The 27,091-nt window shown below is 27.2% G+C and overlaps 1 long non-coding RNA gene across 4 annotated transcripts in view; it reads left to right on the forward strand.

Moving 5' to 3' along the window:
- The first annotated feature begins 355 nt into the window (after positions 1 to 355).
- Positions 356 to 27,091, forward strand: part of LOC127068583 (uncharacterized) — a 30,330-nt gene continuing 3,594 nt past the window's right edge. The window contains exons 1-4 of one of the 4 annotated variants that reach the window (XR_007782986.1): positions 356 to 814; positions 13,289 to 15,899; positions 18,002 to 19,121; positions 21,172 to 21,831. This is a non-coding gene — a long non-coding RNA (uncharacterized LOC127068583). Of the gene's footprint in view, positions 815 to 8,721; positions 9,124 to 10,798; positions 11,201 to 11,546; positions 12,867 to 13,288; positions 15,900 to 18,001; positions 19,122 to 21,171; positions 21,832 to 27,091 lie in introns of those variants that run through there. The other 3 variants (XR_007782984.1, XR_007782983.1, XR_007782985.1) reach the window with 3 other exon arrangements.

Consider the following 27,091-nt stretch of genomic DNA (forward strand, 5'->3'; position numbering starts at 1 on the left):
GACTATTGTCATTTTTCGATGCAAAATGTAAGTTGTAATTGCATTGATACGTACATGAATACGTATATGATAATGTTTTTTTATAAACCCTGAGTTACTCATTTCTGATACAGATTTAGATATATACAGATATATATATGTATTATATATTATATATAATATGTATATATATATACAGAGAGAGAGAGGGAGAGAGAGAGGGAGGGAGAGAGAGAGAGAGAAAGAAAGGGTAAACGAATCGAGAATTTGAATGAAACAAAGAACGATATCGAGATTAAATTGAAAAGAAACTTTGTTAGCTCTTGACAAAAAGGCATTCGATAAGGAAGCATTAGCCGTCCAAAGTACAATTATATCAAAGACCTATTCAAATGAAAGACGATTACATAGGTATCCTATTATGATACCTTATACTTCTTATTATTCATATAAAAGAAAAGAAGAAGAAAAAAAACAGTTAAGAAGATTAAGAAAGAAATTTCATGTTTATTTCCCAATATCTTCAATTATGATTGATTTATAAAGACAATAAGAATAATAATAACAATAATAATAACAACAATAATATGAAAAAGAAGAAGAAGAACAAAGTATCTTGGTATATTCAATTTTGCTTTCTTGTTCTTATGTGGTATATGTAGCTAGTACAATGTAAATTTAATGTGGGATTTCAATTAAACGTCATTTAATGCGTATTATGATTAATATGCATTATTCATACACATATGAATGTATATATATTTAAATGAATATCGAATTTATACCTCGTTGACAAATTAAATTTACAATATTGAAATAAGGGTGTCACGATCAGGTACACGTATCACATTCGATCGTCGACGATCTTTCTATATATAAAATATATCGATACCAAACGATATCACATTTGTTAAAAGGCATATACGTATTACGTACATACGCGTACACGTGCATACAGAAAAATTAAGAAAAAAATAGCAAAATAGAGCGAGGAAGAGACAGAGAGAGAGAGATAGATGAAAGTTCATTGTTTTCGAGGAAGGACGTCTGTCCTAACGAACGGAGTTTTCGATGAGGTCTCGTATTTTTCTATTCCTGTTGCTTTCTTTTATTTTTTGATTTTGATTATTTAACTAATTAAATTATAAAAATTTCAATATATATATATATATATATATATATATATATATATATAATATTATTACCCTTAAAGAAAAAGAGAATGTTTATAGCATTTACTAGCGGGCGTATACAAAGCAAATCTTATTACAATGTTTATATGTTTCTTTATCAGCTGATGTATCTAAATACACCTTATCTTATTTACTTTTGGTCGAATATCCTATGATATCAGTCTTTCCGCAACCATGGAGGTGGAATGTTGGAAGATCCCATATAAACATACGTTTGTAAATAGATACATATGTATATATGTACATATGTACACAACTAGATACATAATATACACACCCACACACACATACACAAAGTATATAGTAGTCTTTCTCTTGGATATTACTTGAGATTTTATTATATTGTATAGACAGTAACGAACAACCTTTGTTCTGCAATGAGCCAAAATTACATGTCTGATATTGTTATTGATACAATTCATTATGAACTAAAAATGTTTAAATTGATTAGAAAAGAAATTAAAACTTGATAGAAAAAGAAAAAATTTTACATTATTGAAGGGTATTTGTTATTTTCGGCATACATTTACAATGAAATGTTTTCTATAATTCCATTGATTTTCTATTAGCAATACTTTTAATGTGTACGCATAAGTGTATGTATATATATTTTTGTAATGGAACGAAATCTATTAGTTGTTTATTTTTAATTAGATATATGATTCTACTTCTGGTTAATAAACTTTACATTATTATATTGGAAGATACAATGGAATATATCGAATTAAACTCTAATACAATGTTTTATTCGTTTGTCGTTAACGTTAAGACTTTTGATAAAAGATTTCAGTACTTCGGTTAATAGTTAAAATGCCTTTCAACTGGCCGTAGATAACAAAGCTCTTCACTAATGTATCAACGTAAGATGTAATACCACTGATTAAGAAATTCACTAATTATAGTCGACTATTGTCATTCTTCGATGCAAAATGTAAGTTGTAATTGCATTGATACGTACATGAATACGTATATGATAATGTTTTTTTATAAACCCTGAGTTACTCATTTCTGATACAGATTGATATATATACAGATATATATATATATATATTATATATTATATATTATGTATATATAAATACAGAGAGAGAGAGAGAGAGAGAGAGAAAGAGGAAGGGTAAACGAATCGAGAATTTTGAATAAAACAAAGAACGATATCGAGATTAAATTGAAAAGAAACTTTGTTAGCTCTTGACAAAAAGGCATTCGATAAGGAAGCATTAGCCGTCCAAAGTACAATTATATCAAAGACCTATTCAAAGGAAAGACGATTACATAGGTATCCTATTATGATACCTTATACTTCTTATTATTCATATAAAAGAAAAGAAGAAGAAAAAAAACAGTTAAGAAGATTAAGAAAGAAATTTCATGTTTATTTCCCAATATCTTCAATTATGATTGATTTATAAAGACAATAAGAATAATAATAACAATAATAATAACAACAATAATATGAAAAAGAAGAAGAAGAACAAAGTATCTTGGTATATTCAATTTTGCTTTCTTGTTCTTATGTGGTATATGTAGCTAGTACAATGTAAATTTTAATGTGGGATTTCAATTAAACGTCATTTAATGCGTATTATGATTAATATGCATTATTCATACACATATGAATGTATATATATTTAAATGAATGTCGAATTTATACCTCGTTGACAAATTAAATTTACAATATTGAAATAAGGGTGTCACGATCAGGTACACGTATCACGTTCGATCCTCGACGATCTTTCTATATATAAAATATATCGATACCAAACGATATTACATTCGTTAAAATGCATATACGTATTACGTACGTACGCGTACACGTGCATACAGAAAAATTAAGAAAAAAATAGCAAAATAGAGCGAGGAAGAGACAGAGAGAGAGAGATAGATGAAAGTTCATTGTTTTCGAGGAAGGACGTCTGTCCTAACGAACGAAGTTTTCGATGAGGTCTCGTATTTTTCTATTCCTGTTGCTTTCTATTCTTTTTTTGATTTTGATTAACTAATTAAATTATAAAATTTATTAACAATAATTTAATTAACTAATTAAATTATAAAAATTTAAATATATATATATATATATAATATTATTACCCTGAAAGAAAAAGAGAATGTTTATACCATTTACTAGCTCACGTATACAAAGCAAATCTTATTACAATGTTTATATGTTTGTATATAAGCTGAAATATCTAAATACAACTTATGTTATTTACTTTCTGTCGAATATCGTATGAGATCAGTCTTTCGGCAACCACCGAGTTGGAAACTTGAAAGATCCCGTTTAAACATACGTTTGTAAATAGATAGATATGTATATATGTACATATGTACATAACTAGACACAATATACACACCCACACACTCATACACAAAGTATATAGTAGTCTTTCTCTTGGGTATTGCTTGAGATTTTATTATATTGTATAGACAGTAACGAGCAACCTTTGTTCTGCAATGAGCCAAAATTAAATATCTGATATTGTTATTTATAGAATTCATTATGAACTAAAAATGTTTAAATTGATTAGAAAAGAAATTAAAACTTGATAGAAAAAGAAAAAATTTTACATTATTGAAGGGTATTTGTTATTTTCGGCATACATTTACAATGAAATGTTTTCTATAATTCCATTGATTTTCTATTAGCAATACTTTTAATGTGTACGCATAAGTGTATGTATATATATTTTTGTAATGGAACGAAATCTATTAGTTGTTTATTTTTAATTAGATATATGATTCTACTTCTGGTTAATAAACTTTACATTATTATATTGGAAGATACAATGGAATATATCGAATTAAACTCTAATACAATGTTTTATTCGTTTGTCGTTAACGTTAAGACTTTTGATAAAAGATTTCAGTACTTCAGTTAATAGTTAAAATGCCTTTCAACTGGCCGTAGATAACAAAGCTCTTCGCTAATGTATCAACGTAAGATGTAATACCACTGATTAAGAAATTCACTAATTATAGTCGACTATTGTCATTCTTCGATGCAAGATGTAAGTCGTATTTGCATTGATACGCAGATGAATACGTATATGATAATGTTTTTTTTATATATGAATACGTATATGATATGTTTTTTTATAATACCCTGAGTCACTCATTTCTGATACAGATTGAGATATATACAGATATATATATATATTATATATTATATATTATGTATATATAAATACAGAGAGAGAGAGAGAGAGAGAGAGAGAGAGAAAGAGGAAGGGTAAACGAATCGAGAATTTTGAATAAAACATAGAACGATATTGAGATTAAATTGAAAGGAAACTTTGTTAGCTTCTTGACAAAAAGGCACTCTATAAGGGAAACAACAGCCATCCAAAGTACAATTATATCAAAGACCTATTCAAAGGAAAGACGATTACATAGGTATCCTATTATGATACCTTATACTTCTTATTATTCATATAAAAGAAAAGAAGAAGAAAAAAAACAGTTAAGAAGATTAAGAAAGAAATTTCATGTTTATTTCCCAATATCTTCAATTATGATTGATTTATAAAGACAATAAGAATAATAATAACAATAATAATAACATCAATAATAGGAAAAAGAAGAAGAAGAACAAAGTATCTTGGTATATTCAATTTTGCTTTCTTGTTCTTATGTGGTATATGTAGCTAGTACAATGTAAATTTTAATGTGGGATTTCAATTAAACGTCATTTAATGCGTATTATGATTAATATGCATTATTCATACACATATGAATGTATATATATTTAAATGAATGTCGAATTTATACCTCGTTGACAAATTAAATTTACAATATTGAAATAAGGGTGTCACGATCAGGTACACGTATCACGTTCGATCCTCGACGATCTTTCTATATATAAAATATATCGATACCAAACGATAATACATTCGTTAAAATGCATATACGTATTACGTACGTACGCGTACACGTGCATACAGAAAAATTGAGAAACAAATAGCAAAATAGAGCGAGGAAGAGAGAGAGAGAGAGATGAATGTTCATTCTTTACGAGGAAGGACATCTGTCCTAACAAACGGAGTTTTCGATGAGGTCTCGTATTTTTCTATTCCTGTTGCTTTCTTTTATTTTTTGATTTTGATTATTTAACTAATTAAATTATAAAAATTTTAATATATATATATATATATATATATATATATATATATATAATATTATTACCCTGAAAGAAAAAGAGAATGTTTATAGCATTTACTAGCGGGCCTATACAAAGCAAATCTTATTACAATGTTTATATGTTTCTTTATAAGCTGATGTATCTAAATACACCTTATCTTATTTACTTTTGGTCAAATATCCTATGATATCAGTCTTTCAGCAACCACGGAGGTGGAATGTTGGAAGATCCCATATAAACATACGTTTGTAAATAGATACATATGTATATATGTACATATTTACATAACTAGATACATAATATACACACCCACACACACATACACAAAGTATATAGTAGTCTTTCTCTTGGGTATTACTTGAGATTTTATTATATTGTATAGACAGTAACGAGCAACCTTTGTGCTGCAAGGAGCCAAAATTACATGTCTGATATTGTTATTGATACAATTCATTATGAACTAAAAATGTTTAAATTGATTAGAAAAGAAATTAAAACTTGATAGAAAAAGAAAAAATTTTACATTATTGAAGGGTATTTGTTATTTTCGGCATCAATTTACAATGAAATGTTTTCTATAATTCCATTGATTTTCTATTAGCAATACTTTTAATGTGTATGCATAAGTGTATGTATATATATTTTTGTAATGGAACGAAATCTATTAGTTGTTTATTTTTAATTAGATATATGATTCTACTTCTGGTTAATAAACTTTACATTATTATATTGGAAGATACAATGGAAGATATCGAATTAAACTCTAATACAATGTTTTATTCGTTTGTCGTTAACGTTAAGACTTTTGATAAAAGATTTCAGTACTTCGGTTAATAGTTAAAATGCCTTTCAACTGGCCGTAGATAACAAAGCTCTTCACTAATGTATCAACGTAAGATGTAATACCACTGATTAAGAAATTCACTAATTATAGTCGACTATTGTCATTCTTCGATGCAAAATGTAAGTTGTAATTGCATTGATACGTACATGAATACGTATATGATAATGTTTTTTTATAAACCCTGAGTTACTCATTTCTGATACAGATTGATATATATACAGATATATATATATATATATATTATATATTATATATTATGTATATATAAATACAGAGAGAGAGAGAGAGAGAGAGAGAAAGAGGAAGGGTAAACGAATCGAGAATTTTGAATAAAACATAGAACGATATCGAGATTAAATTGAAAGGAAACTTTGTTAGCTTCTTGACAAAAAGGCACTCTATAAGGGAAACATCAGCCATCCAAAGTACAATTATATCAAAGACCTATTCAAAGGAAAGACGATTACATAGGTATCCTATTATGATACCTTATACTTCTTATTATTCATATAAAAGAAAAGAAGAAGAAAAAAAACAGTTAAGAAGATTAAGAAAGAAATTTCATGTTTATTTCCCAATATCTTCAATTATGATTGATTTATAAAGACAATAAGAATAATAATAACAATAATAATAACAACAATAATATGAAAAAGAAGAAGAAGAACAAAGTATCTTGGTATATTCAATTTTGCTTTCTTGTTCTTATGTGGTATATGTAGCTAGTACAATGTAAATTTTAATGTGGGATTTCAATTAAACGTCATTTAATGCGTATTATGATTAATATGCATTATTCATACACATATGAATGTATATATATTTAAATGAATGTCGAATTTATACCTCGTTGACAAATTAAATTTACAATATTGAAATAAGGGTGTCACGATCAGGTACACGTATCACGTTCGATCCTCGACGATCTTTCTATATATAAAATATATCGATACCAAACGATATTACATTCGTTAAAATGCATATACGTATTACGTACGTTCGCGTACACGTGCATACAGAAAAATTAAGAAAAAAATAGCAAAATAGAGCGAGGAAGAGAGAGAGAGATAGATGAAAGTTCATTGTTTACGAGGAAGGACGTCTGTCCTAACAAACGGAGTTTTCGATGAGGTCTCGTATTTTTCTATTCCTGTTGCTTTCTTTTATTTTTTGATTTTGATTATTTAACTAATTAAATTATTAAAATTTTAATATATATATATATATATATATATATACATATATATATATATAATATTATCACACTGAAAGAAAAAGAGAATGTTTATACCATTTACTAGCTCACGTATACAAAGCAAATCTTATTACAATGTTTATATGTTTCTATATAAGCTGAAATATCTAAATACAACTTATGTTATTTACTTTCTGTCGAATATCGTATGAGATCAGTCTTTCGGCAACCACCGAGTTGGAAACTTGAAAGATCCCGTTTAAACATACGTTTGTAAATAGATAGATATGTATATATGTACATATGTACATAACTAGACACAATATACACACCCACACACTCATACACAAAGTATATAGTAGTCTTTCTCTTGGGTATTGCTTGAGATTTTATTATATTGTATAGACAGTAACGAGCAACCTTTGTTCTGCAATGAGCCAAAATTAAATATCTGATATTGTTATTTATAGAATTCATTATGAACTAAAAATGCTTATATTGATTAAAAAAGGAATTAATGCTTGATAGAAAAAGAAAAAATTACACATTATTGAAGGGTATTTGTTATTTTCGGCATCAATTTACAATGAAATGTTTTCTATAATTCCATTGATTTTTTATTAGCAATACTTTTAATGTGTACGCATAAATGTATGTATATATATTTTTGTAATGGAACGAAATCTATTAGTTGTTTATTTTTAATTAGATATATGATTCTACTTCTCGTTAATAAACTTTACATTATTATATTGGAAGATACATTGGAAGATATGGAAATAAACTCTAATACAATCTTTTATTCGTTTGTCGTTAAAGTTACGAGTTTTGATAAATGATTTCGATACTTCGGTTAATAGTTAAAATGCGTTTCAACTGGCCGTAGATAACAAAGCTCTTCACAAATGTATCAACGTAAGATGTAATACCAGTGATTAAGAAATTCACTAATTAGAGTCGACTATTGTCATTTTTCGATGCAAAATGTAAGTTGTAATTGCATTGATACGTACATGAATACGTATATGATAATGTTTTTTTATAAACCCTGAGTTACTCATTTCTGATACAGATTCAGATATATACAGATATATATATGTATTATATATTATATATAATATGTATATATATATACAGAGAGAGAGAGGGAGGGAGAGAGGGAGGGAGAGAGAGAGAGAGAAAGAAAGGGTAAACGAATCGAGAATTTGAATGAAACAAAGAACGATATCGAGATTAAATTGAAAAGAAACTTTGTTAGCTCTTGACAAAAAGGCATTCGATAAGGAAGCATTAGCCGTCCAAAGTACAATTATATCAAAGACCTATTCAAATGAAAGACGATTACATAGGTATCCTATTATGATACCTTATACTTCTTTTTATTCATATAAAAGAAAAGAAGAAGAAAAAAAACAGTTAAGAAGATTAAGAAAGAAATTTCATGTTTATTTCCCAATATCTTCAATTATGATTGATTTATAAAGACAATAAGAATAATAATAACAATAATAATAACAACAATAATATGAAAAAGAAGAAGAAGAACAAAGTATCTTGGTATATTCAATTTTGCTTTCTTGTTCTTATGTGGTATATGTAGCTAGTACAATGTAAATTTTAATGTGGGATTTCAATTAAACGTCATTTAATGCGTATTATGATTAATATGCATTATTCATACACATATGAATGTATATATATTTAAATGAATATCGAATTTATACCTCGTTGACAAATTAAATTTACAATATTGAAATAAGGGTGTCACGATCAGGTACACGTATCACATTCGATCGTCGACGATCTTTCTATATATAAAATACATCGATACCAAACGATATCACATTTGTTAAAAGGCATATACGTATTACGTACATACGCGTACACGTGCATACAGAAAAATTAAGAAAAAAATAGCAAAATAGAGCGAGGAAGAGACAGAGAGAGAGAGATAGATGAAAGTTCATTGTTTTCGAGGAAGGACGTCTGTCCTAACGAACGGAGTTTTCGATGAGGTCTCGTATTTTTCTATTCCTGTTGCTTTCTTTTATTTTTTGATTTTGATTATTTAACTAATTAAATTATTAAAATTTTAATATATATATATATATATATATATACATATATATATATATAATATTATCACACTGAAAGAAAAAGAGAATGTTTATACCATTTACTAGCTCACGTATACAAAGCAAATCTTATTACAATGTTTATATGTTTCTATATAAGCTGAAATATCTAAATACAACTTATGTTATTTACTTTCTGTCGAATATCGTATGAGATCAGTCTTTCGGCAACCACCGAGTTGGAAACTTGAAAGATCCCGTTTAAACATACGTTTGTAAATAGATAGATATGTATATATGTACATATGTACATAACTAGACACAATATACACACCCACACACTCATACACAAAGTATATAGTAGTCTTTCTCTTGGGTATTGCTTGAGATTTTATTATATTGTATAGACAGTAACGAGCAACCTTTGTTCTGCAATGAGCCAAAATTAAATATCTGATATTGTTATTTATAGAATTCATTATGAACTAAAAATGCTTATATTGATTAAAAAAGGAATTAATGCTTGATAGAAAAAGAAAAAATTACACATTATTGAAGGGTATTTGTTATTTTCGGCATCAATTTACAATGAAATGTTTTCTATAATTCCATTGATTTTTTATTAGCAATACTTTTAATGTGTACGCATAAATGTATGTATATATATTTTTGTAATGGAACGAAATCTATTAGTTGTTTATTTTTAATTAGATATATGATTCTACTTCTCGTTAATAAACTTTACATTATTATATTGGAAGATACATTGGAAGATATGGAAATAAACTCTAATACAATCTTTTATTCGTTTGTCGTTAAAGTTACGAGTTTTGATAAATGATTTCGATACTTCGGTTAATAGTTAAAATGCGTTTCAACTGGCCGTAGATAACAAAGCTCTTCACAAATGTATCAACGTAAGATGTAATACCAGTGATTAAGAAATTCACTAATTAGAGTCGACTATTGTCATTTTTCGATGCAAAATGTAAGTTGTAATTGCATTGATACGTACATGAATACGTATATGATAATGTTTTTTTATAAACCCTGAGTTACTCATTTCTGATACAGATTCAGATATATACAGATATATATATGTATTATATATTATATATAATATGTATATATATATACAGAGAGAGAGAGGGCGAGAGAGAGGGAGGGAGAGAGAGAGAGAGAAAGAAAGGGTAAACGAATCGAGAATTTGAATGAAACAAAGAACGATATCGAGATTAAATTGAAAAGAAACTTTGTTAGCTCTTGACAAAAAGGCATTCGATAAGGAAGCATTAGCCGTCCAAAGTACAATTATATCAAAGACCTATTCAAATGAAAGACGATTACATAGGTATCCTATTATGATACCTTATACTTCTTTTTATTCATATAAAAGAAAAGAAGAAGAAAAAAAACAGTTAAGAAGATTAAGAAAGAAATTTCATGTTTATTTCCCAATATCTTCAATTATGATTGATTTATAAAGACAATAAGAATAATAATAACAATAATAATAACAACAATAATATGAAAAAGAAGAAGAAGAACAAAGTATCTTGGTATATTCAATTTTGCTTTCTTGTTCTTATGTGGTATATGTAGCTAGTACAATGTAAATTTTAATGTGGGATTTCAATTAAACGTCATTTAATGCGTATTATGATTAATATGCATTATTCATACACATATGAATGTATATATATTTAAATGAATATCGAATTTATACCTCGTTGACAAATTAAATTTACAATATTGAAATAAGGGTGTCACGATCAGGTACATGTATCACATTCGATCGTCGACGATCTTTCTATATATAAAATACATCGATACCAAACGATATCACATTTGTTAAAAGGCATATACGTATTACGTACATACGCGTACACGTGCATACAGAAAAATTAAGAAAAAAATAGCAAAATAGAGCGAGGAAGAGACAGAGAGAGAGAGATAGATGAAAGTTCATTGTTTTCGAGGAAGGACGTCTGTCCTAACGAACGGAGTTTTCGATGAGGTCTCGTATTTTTCTATTCCTGTTGCTTTCTTTTATTTTTTGATTTTGATTATTTAACTAATTAAATTATAAAAATTTTAATATATATATATATATATATATATATATATAATATTATTACCCTGAAAGAAAAAGAGAATGTTTATAGCATTTACTAGCGGGCGTATACAAAGCAAATCTTATTACAATGTTTATATGTTTCTTTATCAGCTGATGTATCTAAATACACCTTATCTTATTTACTTTTGGTCGAATATCCTATGATATCAGTCTTTCCGCAACCACGGAGGTGGAATGTTGGAAGATCCCATATAAACATACGTTTGTAAATAGATACATATGTATATATGTACATATGTACACAACTAGATACATAATATACACACCCACACACACATACACAAAGTATATAGTAGTCTTTCTCTCGGATATTACTTGAGATTTTATTATATTGTATAGACAGTAACGAGCAACCTTTGTTCTGCAATGAGCCAAAATTACATGTCTGATATTGTTATTGATACAATTCATTATGAACTAAAAATGTTTAAATTGATTAGAAAAGAAATTAAAACTTGATAGAAAAAGAAAAAATTTTACATTATTGAAGGGTATTTGTTATTTTCGGCATACATTTACAATGAAATGTTTTCTATAATTCCATTGATTTTCTATTAGCAATACTTTTAATGTGTACGCATAAGTGTATGTATATATATTTTTGTAATGGAACGAAATCTATTAGTTGTTTATTTTTAATTAGATATATGATTCTACTTCTGGTTAATAAACTTTACATTATTATATTGGAAGATACAATGGAATATATCGAATTAAACTCTAATACAATGTTTTATTCGTTTGTCGTTAACGTTAAGACTTTTGATAAAAGATTTCAGTACTTCAGTTAATAGTTAAAATGCCTTTCAACTGGCCGTAGATAACAAAGCTCTTCACTAATGTATCAACGTAAGATGTAATACCACTGATTAAGAAATTCACTAATTATAGTCGACTATTGTCATTCTTCGATGCAAGATGTAAGTCGTATTTGCATTGATACGCAGATGAATACGTATGTGATAATGTTTTTTTTATATATGAATACGTATATGATATGTTTTTTTATAATACCCTGAGTCACTCATTTCTGATACAGATTGAGATATATACAGATATATATATATATTATATATTATATATTATGTATATATAAATACAGAGAGAGAGAGAGAGAGAGAGAGAGAGAGAAAGAGGAAGGGTAAACGAATCGAGAATTTTGAATAAAACATAGAACGATATTGAGATTAAATTGAAAGGAAACTTTGTTAGCTTCTTGACAAAAAGGCACTCTATAAGGGAAACAACAGCCATCCAAAGTACAATTATATCAAAGACCTATTCAAAGGAAAGACGATTACATAGGTATCCTATTATGATACCTTATACTTCTTATTATTCATATAAAAGAAAAGAAGAAAAAAAACAGTTAAGAAGATTAAGAAAGAAATTTCATGTTTATTTCCCAATATCTTCAATTATGATTGATTTATAAAGACAATAAGAATAATAATAACAATAATAATAACATCAATAATAGGAAAAAGAAGAAGAAGAACAAAGTATCTTGGTATATTCAATTTTGCTTTCTTGTTCTTATGTGGTATATGTAGCTAGTACAATGTAAATTTTAATGTGGGATTTCAATTAAACGTCATTTAATGCGTATTATGATTAATATGCATTATTCATACACATATGAATGTATATATATTTAAATGAATGTCGAATTTATACCTCGTTAACAAATTAAATTTACAATATTGAAATAAGGGTGTCACGATCAGGTACACGTATCACGTTCGATCCTCGACGATCTTTCTATATATAAAATACATCGATACCAAACGATATTACATTCGTTAAAATGCATATACGTATGACGTACGTACGCGTACACGTGCATACAGAAAAATTGAGAAAAAAATAGCAAAATAGAGCGAGGAAGAGAGAGAGAGAGAGATGAATGTTCATTCTTTACGAGGAAGGACATCTGTCCTAACAAACGGAGTTTTCGATGAGGTCTCGTATTTTTCTATTCCTGTTGATTTCTTTTATTTTTTGATTTTGATTATTTAACTAATTAAATTATAAATATTTTAATATATATATATATATATATATATATATATATATATATATAATATTATTACCCTGAAAGAAAAAGAGAATGTTTATAGCATTTACTAGCGGACGTATACAAAGCAAATCTTATTACAATGTTTATATGTTTCTTTATCAGCTGATGTATCTAAATACACCTTATCTTATTTACTTTTGGTCGAATATCGTATGATATCAGTCTTTCCGCAACCACGGAGTTGGAAACTTGAAAGATCCCGTTTAAACATACGTTTGTAAATAGATAGATATGTATATATGTACATATGTACATAACTAGATACATAATATACACACCCACACACACATACACAAAGTATATAGTAGTCTTTCTCTTGGGTATTACTTGAGATTTTATTATATTGTATAGACAGTAACGAGCAACCTTTGTGCTGCAAGGAGCCAAAATTACATGTCTGATATTGTTATTGATACAATTCATTATGAACTAAAAATGTTTAAATTGATTAGAAAAGAAATTAAAACTTGATAGAAAAAGAAAAAATTACACATTATTGAAGGGTATTTGTTATTTTCGGCATCAATTTACAATGAAATGTTTTCTATAATTCCATTGATTTTTTATTAGCAATACTTTTAATGTGTACGCATAAATGTATGTATATATATTTTTGTAATGGAACGAAATCTATTAGTTGTTTATTTTTAATTAGATATATGATTCTACTTCTCGTTAATAAACTTTACATTATTATATTGGAAGATACATTGGAAGATATGGAAATAAACTCTAATACAATCTTTTATTCGTTTGTCGTTAAAGTTACGAGTTTTGATAAATGATTTCGATACTTCGGTTAATAGTTAAAATGCGTTTCAACTGGCCGTAGATAACAAAGCTCTTCACAAATGTATCAACGTAAGATGTAATACCAGTGATTAAGAAATTCACTAATTAGAGTCGACTATTGTCGTTTTTCGATGCAAAATGTAAGTTGTAATTGCATTGATACGTACATGAATACGTATATGATAATGTTTTTTTATAAACCCTGAGTTACTCATTTCTGATACAGATTCAGATATATACAGATATATATATGTATTATATATTATATATAATATGTATATATATATACAGAGAGAGAGAGAGAGAGAGAGAGAGAGAGAGAGAGAGAGAGAGAGAGAGAAAGAAAGGGTAAACGAATCGAGAATTTGAATGAAACAAAGAACGATATCGTGATTAAATTGAAAAGAAACTTTGTTAGCTCTTGACAAAAAGGCATTCGATAAGGAAGCATTAGCCGTCCAAAGTACAATTATATCAAAGACCTATTCAAATGAAAGACGATTACATAGGTATCCTATTATGATACCTTATACTTCTTATTATTCATATAAAAGAAAAGAAGAAGAAAAAAAACAGTTAAGAAGATTAAGAAAGAAATTTCATGTTTATTTCCCAATATCTTCAATTATGATTGATTTATAAAGACAATAAGAATAATAATAACAATAATAATAACAACAATAATATGAAAAAGAAGAAGAAGAACAAAGTATCTTGGTATATTCAATTTTGCTTTCTTGTTCTTATGTGGTATATGTAGCTAGTACAATGTAAATTTTAATGTGGGATTTCAATTAAACGTCATTTAATGCGTATTATGATTAATATGCATTATTCATACACATATGAATGTATATATATTTAAATGAATATCGAATTTATACCTCGTTGACAAATTAAATTTACAATATTGAAATAAGGGTGTCACGATCAGGTACACGTATCACATTCGATCGTCGACGATCTTTCTATATATAAAATACATCGATACCAAACGATATCACATTTGTTAAAAGGCATATACGTATTACGTACATACGCGTACACGTGCATACAGAAAAATTAAGAAAAAAATAGCAAAATAGAGCGAGGAAGAGACAGAGAGAGAGAGATAGATGAAAGTTCATTGTTTTCGAGGAAGGACGTCTGTCCTAACGAACGGAGTTTTCGATGAGGTCTCGTATTTTTCTATTCCTGTTGCTTTCTTTTATTTTTTGATTTTGATTATTTAACTAATTAAATTATAAAAATTTTAATATATATATATATATATATATATATATATATAATATTATTACCCTGAAAGAAAAAGAGAATGTTTATAGCATTTACTAGCGGGCGTATACAAAGCAAATCTTATTACAATGTTTATATGTTTCTTTATCAGCTGATGTATCTAAATACACCTTATCTTATTTACTTTTGGTCGAATATCCTATGATATCAGTCTTTCTGCAACCACGGAGGTGGAATGTTGGAAGATCCCATATAAACATACGTTTGTAAATAGATACATATGTATATATGTACATATGTACACAACTAGATACATAATATACACACCCACACACACATACACAAAGTATATAGTAGTCTTTCTCTTGGATATTACTTGAGATTTTATTATATTGTATAGACAGTAACGAGCAACCTTTGTTCTGCAATGAGCCAAAATTACATGTCTGATATTGTTATTGATACAATTCATTATGAACTAAAAATGTTTAAATTGATTAGAAAAGAAATTAAAACTTGATAGAAAAAGAAAAAATTTTACATTATTGAAGGGTATTTGTTATTTTCGGCATACATTTACAATGAAATGTTTTCTATAATTCCATTGATTTTCTATTAGCAATACTTTTAATGTGTACGCATAAGTGTATGTATATATATTTTTGTAATGGAACGAAATCTATTAGTTGTTTATTTTTAATTAGATATATGATTCTACTTCTGGTTAATAAACTTTACATTATTATATTGGAAGATACAATGGAATATATCGAATTAAACTCTAATACAATGTTTTATTCGTTTGTCGTTAACGTTAAGACTTTTGATAAAAGATTTCAGTACTTCAGTTAATAGTTAAAATGCCTTTCAACTGGCCGTAGATAACAAAGCTCTTCACTAATGTATCAACGTAAGATGTAATACCACTTATTAAGAAATTCACTAATTATAGTCGACTATTGTCATTCTTCGATGCAAGATGTAAGTCGTATTTGCATTGATACGCAGATGAATACGTATGTGATAATGTTTTTTTTATATATGAATACGTATATGATATGTTTTTTTATAATACCCTGAGTTACTCATTTCTGATACAGATTGAGATATATACAGATATATATATATATTATATATTATATATTATGTATATATAAATACAGAGAGAGAGAGAGAGAGAGAGAGAGAGAGAAAGAGGAAGGGTAAACGAATCGAGAATTTTGAATAAAACATAGAACGATATCGAGATTAAATTGAAAGGAAACTTTGTTAGCTTCTTGACAAAAAGGCACTCTATAAGGGAAACAACAGCCATCCAAAGTACAATTATATCAAAGACCTATTCAAAGGAAAGACGATTACATAGGTATCCTATTATGATACCTTATACTTCTTATTATTCATATAAAAGAAAAGAAGAAAAAAAACAGTTAAGAAGATTAAGAAAGAAATTTCATGTTTATTTCCCAATATCTTCAATTATGATTGATTTATAAAGACAATAAGAATAATAATAACAATAATAATAACATCAATAATAGGAAAAAGAAGAAGAAGAACAAAGTATCTTGGTATATTCAATTTTGCTTTCTTGTTCTTATGTGGTATATGTAGCTAGTACAATGTAAATTTTAATGTGGGATTTCAATTAAACGTCATTTAATGCGTATTATGATTAATATGCATTATTCATACACATATGAATGTATATATATTTAAATGAATGTCGAATTTATACCTCGTTAACAAATTAAATTTACAATATTGAAATAAGGGTGTCACGATCAGGTACACGTATCACGTTCGATCCTCGACGATCTTTCTATATATAAAATACATCGATACCAAACGATATTACATTCGTTAAAATGCATATACGTATGACGTACGTACGCGTACACGTGCATACAGAAAAATTGAGAAAAAAATAGCAAAATAGAGCGAGGAAGAGAGAGAGAGAGAGATGAATGTTCATTCTTTACGAGGAAGGACATCTGTCCTAACAAACGGAGTTTTCGATGAGGTCTCGTATTTTTCTATTCCTGTTGATTTCTTTTATTTTTTGATTTTGATTATTTAACTAATTAAATTATAAATATTTTTATATATATATATATATATATATATATATATATATATATATATATATATATAATATTATTACCCTGAAAGAAAAAGAGAATGTTTATAGCATTTACTAGCGGACGTATACAAAGCAAATCTTATTACAATGTTTATATGTTTCTTTATCAGCTGATGTATCTAAATACACCTTATCTTATTTACTTTTGGTCGAATATCGTATGATATCAGTCTTTCCGCAACCACGGAGTTGGAAACTTGAAAGATCCCGTTTAAACATACGTTTGTAAATAGATAGATATGTATATATGTACATATGTACATAACTAGATACATAATATACACACCCACACACACATACACAAAGTATATAGTAGTCTTTCTCTTGGGTATTACTTGAGATTTTATTATATTGTATAGACAGTAACGAGCAACCTTTGTGCTGCAAGGAGCCAAAATTACATGTCTGATATTGTTATTGATACAATTCATTATGAACTAAAAATGTTTAAATTGATTAGAAAAGAAATTAAAACTTGATAGAAAAAGAAAAAATTACACATTATTGAAGGGTATTTGTTATTTTCGGCATCAATTTACAATGAAATGTTTTCTATAATTCCATTGATTTTTTATTAGCAATACTTTTAATGTGTACGCATAAATGTATGTATATATATTTTTGTAATGGAACGAAATCTATTAGTTGTTTATTTTTAATTAGATATATGATTCTACTTCTCGTTAATAAACTTTACATTATTATATTGGAAGATACATTGGAAGATATGGAAATAAACTCTAATACAATCTTTTATTCGTTTGTCGTTAAAGTTACGAGTTTTGATAAATGATTTCGATACTTCGGTTAATAGTTAAAATGCGTTTCAACTGGCCGTAGATAACAAAGCTCTTCACAAATGTATCAACGTAAGATGTAATACCAGTGATTAAGAAATTCACTAATTAGAGTCGACTATTGTCGTTTTTCGATGCAAAATGTAAGTTGTAATTGCATTGATACGTACATGAATACGTATATGATAATGTTTTTTTATAAACCCTGAGTTACTCATTTCTGATACAGATTCAGATATATACAGATATATATATGTATTATATATTATATATAATATGTATATATATATACAGAGAGAGAGAGAGAGAGAGAGAGAGAGAGAGAGAGAGAGAGAGAGAGAGAAAGAAAGGGTAAACGAATCGAGAATTTGAATGAAACAAAGAACGATATCGTGATTAAATTGAAAAGAAACTTTGTTAGCTCTTGACAAAAAGGCATTCGATAAGGAAGCATTAGCCGTCCAAAGTACAATTATATCAAAGACCTATTCAAATGAAAGACGATTACATAGGTATCCTATTATGATACCTTATACTTCTTTTTATTCATATAAAAGAAAAGAAGAAGAAAAAAAACAGTTAAGAAGATTAAGAAAGAAATTTCATGTTTATTTCCCAATATCTTCAATTATGATTGATTTATAAAGACAATAAGAATAATAATAACAATAATAATAACAACAATAATATGAAAAAGAAGAAGAAGAACAAAGTATCTTGGTATATTCAATTTTGCTTTCTTGTTCTTATGTGGTATATGTAGCTAGTACAATGTAAATTTTAATGTGGGATTTCAATTAAACGTCATTTAATGCGTATTATGATTAATATGCATTATTCATACACATATGAATGTATATATATTTAAATGAATATCGAATTTATACCTCGTTGACAAATTAAATTTACAATATTGAAATAAGGGTGTCACGATCAGGTACACGTATCACATTCGATCGTCGACGATCTTTCTATATATAAAATACATCGATACCAAACGATATCACATTTGTTAAAAGGCATATACGTATTACGTACATACGCGTACACGTGCATACAGAAAAATTAAGAAAAAAATAGCAAAATAGTGCGAGGAAGAGAGACAGAGATGAAAGTTCATTGTTTACGAGGAAGGACATCTGTCCTAACGAACGAAGTTTACGATGAGGTCTCGTATTTTTCTATTCCTGTTGCTTTCTTTTCTTTTTTTGATTTTGATTAATTAACTAATTAAATTATAAAAATTTAAATATATATATATATATATATATATATATAATATTATTACCCTGAAAGAAAAAGAGAATGTTTATAGCATTTACTAGCGGACGTATACAAAGCAAATCTTATCCCAATGTTTATATGTTTCTATATAAGCTGAAGTATCTAAATACACCTTATCTTATTTAATTTTGGTCGAATATCGTATGAGATCAGTCTTTCGGCAACCACTGAGTTGGAAACTTGAAAGATCCCGTATGAACATACGTTTGTAAATAGATAGATATGTTTATATGTACATATGTACATAACTAGACACAATATACACACCCACACACTCATACACAAAGTATATAGTAGTCTTTCTCTTGGGTATTGCTTGAGATTTTATTATATTGTATAGACAGTAACGAGCAACCTTTGTTCTGCAATGAGCCAAAATTAAATATCTGATATTGTTATTTATAGAATTCATTATGAACTAAAAATGCTTATATTGATTAAAAAAGGAATTAATGCTTGATAGAAAAAGAAAAAATTACACATTATTGAAGGGTATTTGTTATTTTCGGCATCAATTTACAATGAAATGTTTTCTATAATTCCATTGATTTTTTATTAGCAATACTTTTAATGTGTACGCATAAATGTATGTATATATATTTTTGTAATGGAACGAAATCTATTAGTTGTTTATTTTTAATTAGATATATGATTCTACTTCTCGTTAATAAACTTTACATTATTATATTGGAAGATACATTGGAAGATATTGAAATAAACTCTAATACAATCTTTTATTCGTTTGTCGTTAAAGTTACGAGTTTTGATAATTGATTTCGATACTTCGGTTAATAGTTAAAATGCGTTTCAACTGGCCGTAGATAACAAAGCTCTTCACAAATGTATCAACGTAAGATGTAATACCAGTGTTTAAGAAATTCACTAATTAGAGTCGACTATTGTCATTTTTCGATGCAAAATGTAAGTTGTAATTGCATTGATACGTACATGAATACGTATATGATAATGTTTTTTTATAAACCCTGAGTTACTCATTTCTGATACAGATTGATATATATACAGATATATATATATATATTATATATTATATATTATATATTATGTATATATAAATACAGAGAGAGAGAGAGAGAGAGAGAGAGAAAGAGGAAGGGTAAACGAATCGAGAATTTTGAATAAAACATAGAACGATATCGAGATTAAATTGAAAGGAAACTTTGTTAGCTTCTTGACAAAAAGGCACTCTATAAGGGAAACATCAGCCATCCAAAGTACAATTATATCAAAGACCTATTCAAAGGAAAGACGATTACATAGGTATCCTATTATGATACCTTATACTTCTTATTATTCATATAAAAGAAAAGAAGAAGAAAAAAAACAGTTAAGAAGATTAAGAAAGAAATTTCATGTTTATTTCCCAATATCTTCAATTATGATTGATTTATAAAGACAATAAGAATAATAATAACAATAATAATAACAACAATAATATGAAAAAGAAGAAGAAGAACAAAGTATCTTGGTATATTCAATTTTGCTTTCTTGTTCTTATGTGGTATATGTAGCTAGTACAATGTAAATTTTAATGTGGGATTTCAATTAAACGTCATTTAATGCGTATTATGATTAATATGCATTATTCATACACATATGAATGTATATATATTTAAATGAATGTCGAATTTATACCTCGTTGACAAATTAAATTTACAATATTGAAATAAGGGTGTCACGATCAGGTACACGTATCACGTTCGATCCTCGACGATCTTTCTATATATAAAATATATCGATACCAAACGATATTACATTCGTTAAAATGCATATACGTATTACGTACGTACGCGTACACGTGCATACAGAAAAATGAAGAAAAAAATAGCAAAATAGAGCGAGGAAGAGAGAGAGAGATAGATGAAAGTTCATTGTTTACGAGGAAGGACGTCTGTCCTAACAAACGGAGTTTTCGATGAGGTCTCGTATTTTTCTATTCCTGTTGCTTTCTTTTATTTTTTGATTTTGATTATTTAACTAATTAAATTATTAAAATTTTAATATATATATATATATATATATATATATATATATATATACATATATATATATATAATATTATCACACTGAAAGAAAAAGAGAATGTTTATACCATTTACTAGCTGACGTATACAAAGCAAATCTTATTACAATGTTTATATGTTTCTATATAAGCTGAAATATCTAAATACAACTTATGTTATTTACTTTCTGTCGAATATCGTATGAGATCAGTCTTTCGGCAACCACCGAGTTGGAAACTTGAAAGATCCCGTTTAAACATACGTTTGTAAATAGATAGATATGTATATATGTACATATGTACATAACTAGACACAATATACACACCCACACACTCATACACAAAGTATATAGTAGTCTTTCTCTTGGGTATTGCTTGAGATTTTATTATATTGTATAGACAGTGACGAGCAACCTTTGTTCTGCAATGAGCCAAAATTAAATATCTGATATTGTTATTTATAGAATTCATTATGAACTAAAAATGCTTATATTCATTAAAAAAGGAATTAATGCTTGATAGAAAAAGAAAAAATTACACATTATTGAAGGGTATTTGTTATTTTCGGCATCAATTTACAATGAAATGTTTTCTATAATTCCATTGATTTTTTATTAGCAATACTTTGATGTTTACGCATAAATGTATGTATATATATTTTTGTAATGGAACGAAATCTATTAGTCGTTTATTTTTAATTAGATATATGATTCTACTTCTCGTTAATAAACTTTACATTATTATATTGGAAGATACATTGGAAGATATTGAAATAAACTCTAATACAATCTTTTATTCGTTTGTCGTTAAAGTTACGACTTTTGATAAATGATTTCGATACATCGGTTAATAGTTAAAATGCGTTTCAACTGGCCGTAGATAACAAAGCTCTTCACAAATGTATCAGCGTAAGATGTAATACCAGTGATTAAGAAATTCACTAATTAGAGTCGACTATTGTCATTTTTCGATGCAAAATGTAAGTTGTAATTGCATTGATACGTACATGAATACGTATATGATAATTTTTTTTTATAAACCCTGAGTTACTCATTTCTGATACAGATTAAGATATATACAGATGTATATATATATTATATATTATATATTATATATATATAAATATATATACAGAGAGAGAAAGAGAGAGAGAGAGAAAGAAAAAGGGTAAAGGAATCGAGAATTTGAATAAAACAAAGAACGATATCGAGATTAAATTGAAAAGAAACTTTGTTAGCTCTTGACAAAAAGGAATTCGATAAGGAAGCATTAGCCGTCCAAAGTACAATTATATCAAAAACCCATTCAAACTAAAGAAGATTACATATGTATCTGATTATGATACCTTATATTTCTTATTATTCATATAAAAGAAAAGAAAAAGAAAAAAAACAGTTAAGAAAAGTAAGAAAGAAATCTCATCTTTATTTCCCAATATCTTCAATTATGATTGATTTCTAAATACAATAAGGATAATAATAACAATAATAACAACAACAATAATATGAAGAAGAAGAAGAAGAAGAATAAAGTATCTTGGTATATTCAATTTTGCTTTCTTGTTCTTATGTAGTATATGTATCTAGTACAATGTAAATTTTAATGTGTGATTTCATTTAAACGTGTCATTTAATGCGTATTATGATTAATATGTATTATTCATACACATATGAATGTATGTATATTTAAATGAATATAGAATTCATACCTCGTTGACAAATTAAATTTACAATATTGAAATAAGGGTGTCACGATCAGGTACACGCATCACGTTCGATCGTCGACGATCTTTCTATATATAAAATATATCGATACCAAACGATATTACATTTGTTATAAGGCATATACGTATTACGTACATACGCGTACACGTGCATACAGAAAAATTGAGAAAAAAATAGCAAAATAGAGCGAGGAAGAGAGAGAGAGAGAGATGAATGTTCATTCTTTACGAGGAAGGACATCTGTCCTAACAAACGGAGTTTTCGATGAGGTCTCGTATTTTTCTATTCCTGTTGATTTCTTTTATTTTTTGATTTTGATTATTTAACTAATTAAATTATAAATATTTTAATATATATATATATATATATATATATATATATATAATATTATTACCCTGAAAGAAAAAGAGAATGTTTATAGCATTTACTAGCGGGCGTATACAAAGCAAATCTTATTACAATGTTTATATGTTTCTTTATCAGCTGATGTATCTAAATACACCTTATCTTATTTACTTTTGGTCGAATATCGTATGATATCAGTCTTTCCGCAACCACGGAGGTGGAATGTTGGACGATCCCGTTTAAACATACGTTTGTAAATAGATAGATATGTATATATGTACATATGTACATAACTAGATACATAATATACACACCCACACACACATACACAAAGTATATAGTAGTCTTTCTCTTGGGTATTACTTGAGATTTTATTATATTGTATAGACAGTAACGAGCAACCTTTGTGCTGCAAGGAGCCAAAATTACATGTCTGATATTGTTATTGATACAATTCATTATGAACTAAAAATGTTTAAATTGATTAGAAAAGAAATTAAAACTTGATAGAAAAAGAAAAAATTTTACATTATTGAAGAGTATTTGTTATTTTCGGCATACATTTACAATGAAATGTTTTCTATAATTCCATTGATTTTCTATTAGCAATACTTTTAATGTGTACGCATAAATGTATGTATATATATTTTTGTAATGGAACGAAATCTATTAGTTGTTTATTTTTAATTAGATATATGATTCTACTTCTCGTTAATAAACTTTACATTATTATATTGGAAGATACATTGGAAGATATGGAAATAAACTCTAATACAATCTTTTATTCGTTTGTCGTTAAAGTTACGAGTTTTGATAAATGATTTCGATATTTCGGTTAATAGTTAAAATGCGTTTCAACTGGCCGTAGATAACAAAGCTCTTCACAAATGTATCAACGTAAGATGTAATACCAGTGATTAAGAAATTCACTAATTAGAGTCGACTATTGTCATTTTTCGATGCAAAATGTAAGTTGTAATTGCATTGATACGTACATGAATACGTATATGATAATGTTTTTTTATAAACCCTGAGTTACTCATTTCTGATACAGATTCAGATATATACAGATATATATATGTATTATATATTATATATAATATGTATATATATATACAGAGAGAGAGAGAGAGAGAGAGAGAGAAAGAAAAAGGGTAAAGGAATCGAGAATTTGAATAAAACAAAGTACGATATCGAGATTAAATTGAAAAGAAACTTTGTTAGCTCTTGACAAAAAGGAATTCGATAAGGAAGCATTAGCCGTCCAAAGTACAATTATATCAAAAACCCATACAAACTAAAGAAGATTACATATGTATCTGATTATGATACCTTATATTTCTTATTATTCATATAAAAGAAAAGAAAAAGGAAAAAAAAACAGTTAAGAAAAGTAAGAAAGAAATCTCATCTTTATTTCCCAATATCTTCAATTATGATTGATTTCTAAATACAATAAGGATAATAATAACAATAATAACAACAACAATAATATGAAGAAGAAGAAGAAGAAGAATAAAGTATCTTGGTATATTCAATTTTGCTTTCTTGTTCTTATGTAGTATATGTATCTAGTACAATGTAAATTTTAATGTGGGATTTCATTTAAACGTGTCATTTAATGCGTATTATGATTAATATGTATTATTCATACACATATGAATGTATGTATATTTAAATGAATATAGAATTCATACCTCGTTGACAAATTAAATTTACAATATTGAAATAAGGGTGTCACGATCAGGTACACGCATCACGTTCGATCGTCGACGATCTTTCTATATATAAAATATATCGATACCAAACGATATTACATTTGTTATAAGGCATATACGTATTACGTACATACGCGTACACGTGCATACAGAAAAATTAAGAAAAAAATAGCAAAATAGAGCGAGGAAGAGAGAGAGAGAGAGAGAGAGATGAAAGTTCATTGTTTACGAGGAAGGACGTCTGTCCTAACAAACGGAATTTTCGATGAGGTCTCGTATTTTTCTATTCCTGTTGCTTTCTTTTATTTTTTCATTTTGATTGATTAACTAATTAAATTATAAAAATTTTAATATATATATATATATATATATATATATATATATATATATATAATATTATTACACTGAAAGAAAAAGATAATGTTTATACCATTTAGTAGCTGACGTATACAAAGCAAATCTTATTACAATGTTTATTTGTTTCTATATAAGCTGAAATATCTAAATACACTTTACGTTATTTACTTTCTGTCGAATATCGTATGAGATCAGTCTTTCGGCAACCACCGAGCTGGAAAATTGGAAATAAACTCTAATACAATCTTTTATTCGTTTGTCGTTAACGTTACGACTTTTGATAAAAGATTTCAATACTTCGGTTAATAGTTAAAATGCCTTTCAACTGGCCGTAGATAACAAAGCTCTTCACAAATGTATCAACGTAAGATGTAATACCACTGATTAAGAAATTCACTAATTATAGTCGACAATTGTCATTTTTCAATGCAAGATGTAAGTCGTATTTGCATTGATACGGGGATAAATACGTATATGATAATGTTTTTTTATAAACCCTGAGTTACTCATTTCTGATACAGATTCAGATATATACATATAAAATAATATATATATATATATATATATATATATATATATATATAAATGTATATACAGAGAGTGAGAGTGTGAGAGAGAGAGAAAGAAAAAGGATAAAGGAATCGAGAATTTGAATAGAACAAAGAACGATATCGAGATTAAATTGAAAAGAAACTTTGTTAGATCTTGACAAAGAGGCACTCGATTAGGAAAGATCAGCCATCCAAAGTACAATCATATCAAAGATCCATTCAAATAAAAGACGATTACATATGTATCCGATTATGATACCTTATTCTTCTTATTATTCATACAAAAGAAAAAAAGGAGAAAAAAAACAGTTAAGAAGATTAAGAAAGAAATCTCATCTTTATTTCCCAATATCTTCAATTATGATTGATTTCTAAAGACAATAAGAATAATAATAACAATAATAAGAACAACAATAATATGAAAAAAAAGAAGAAGAATAAAGTATCTTGGTATATTCAATTTTGCTTTCTTGTTCTTATGTG

Source organism: Vespula vulgaris, chromosome 13 (assembly GCF_905475345.1).
Source record: "Vespula vulgaris chromosome 13, iyVesVulg1.1, whole genome shotgun sequence".
NCBI classification, from domain to species: Eukaryota; Metazoa; Arthropoda; class Insecta; order Hymenoptera; family Vespidae; genus Vespula; species Vespula vulgaris.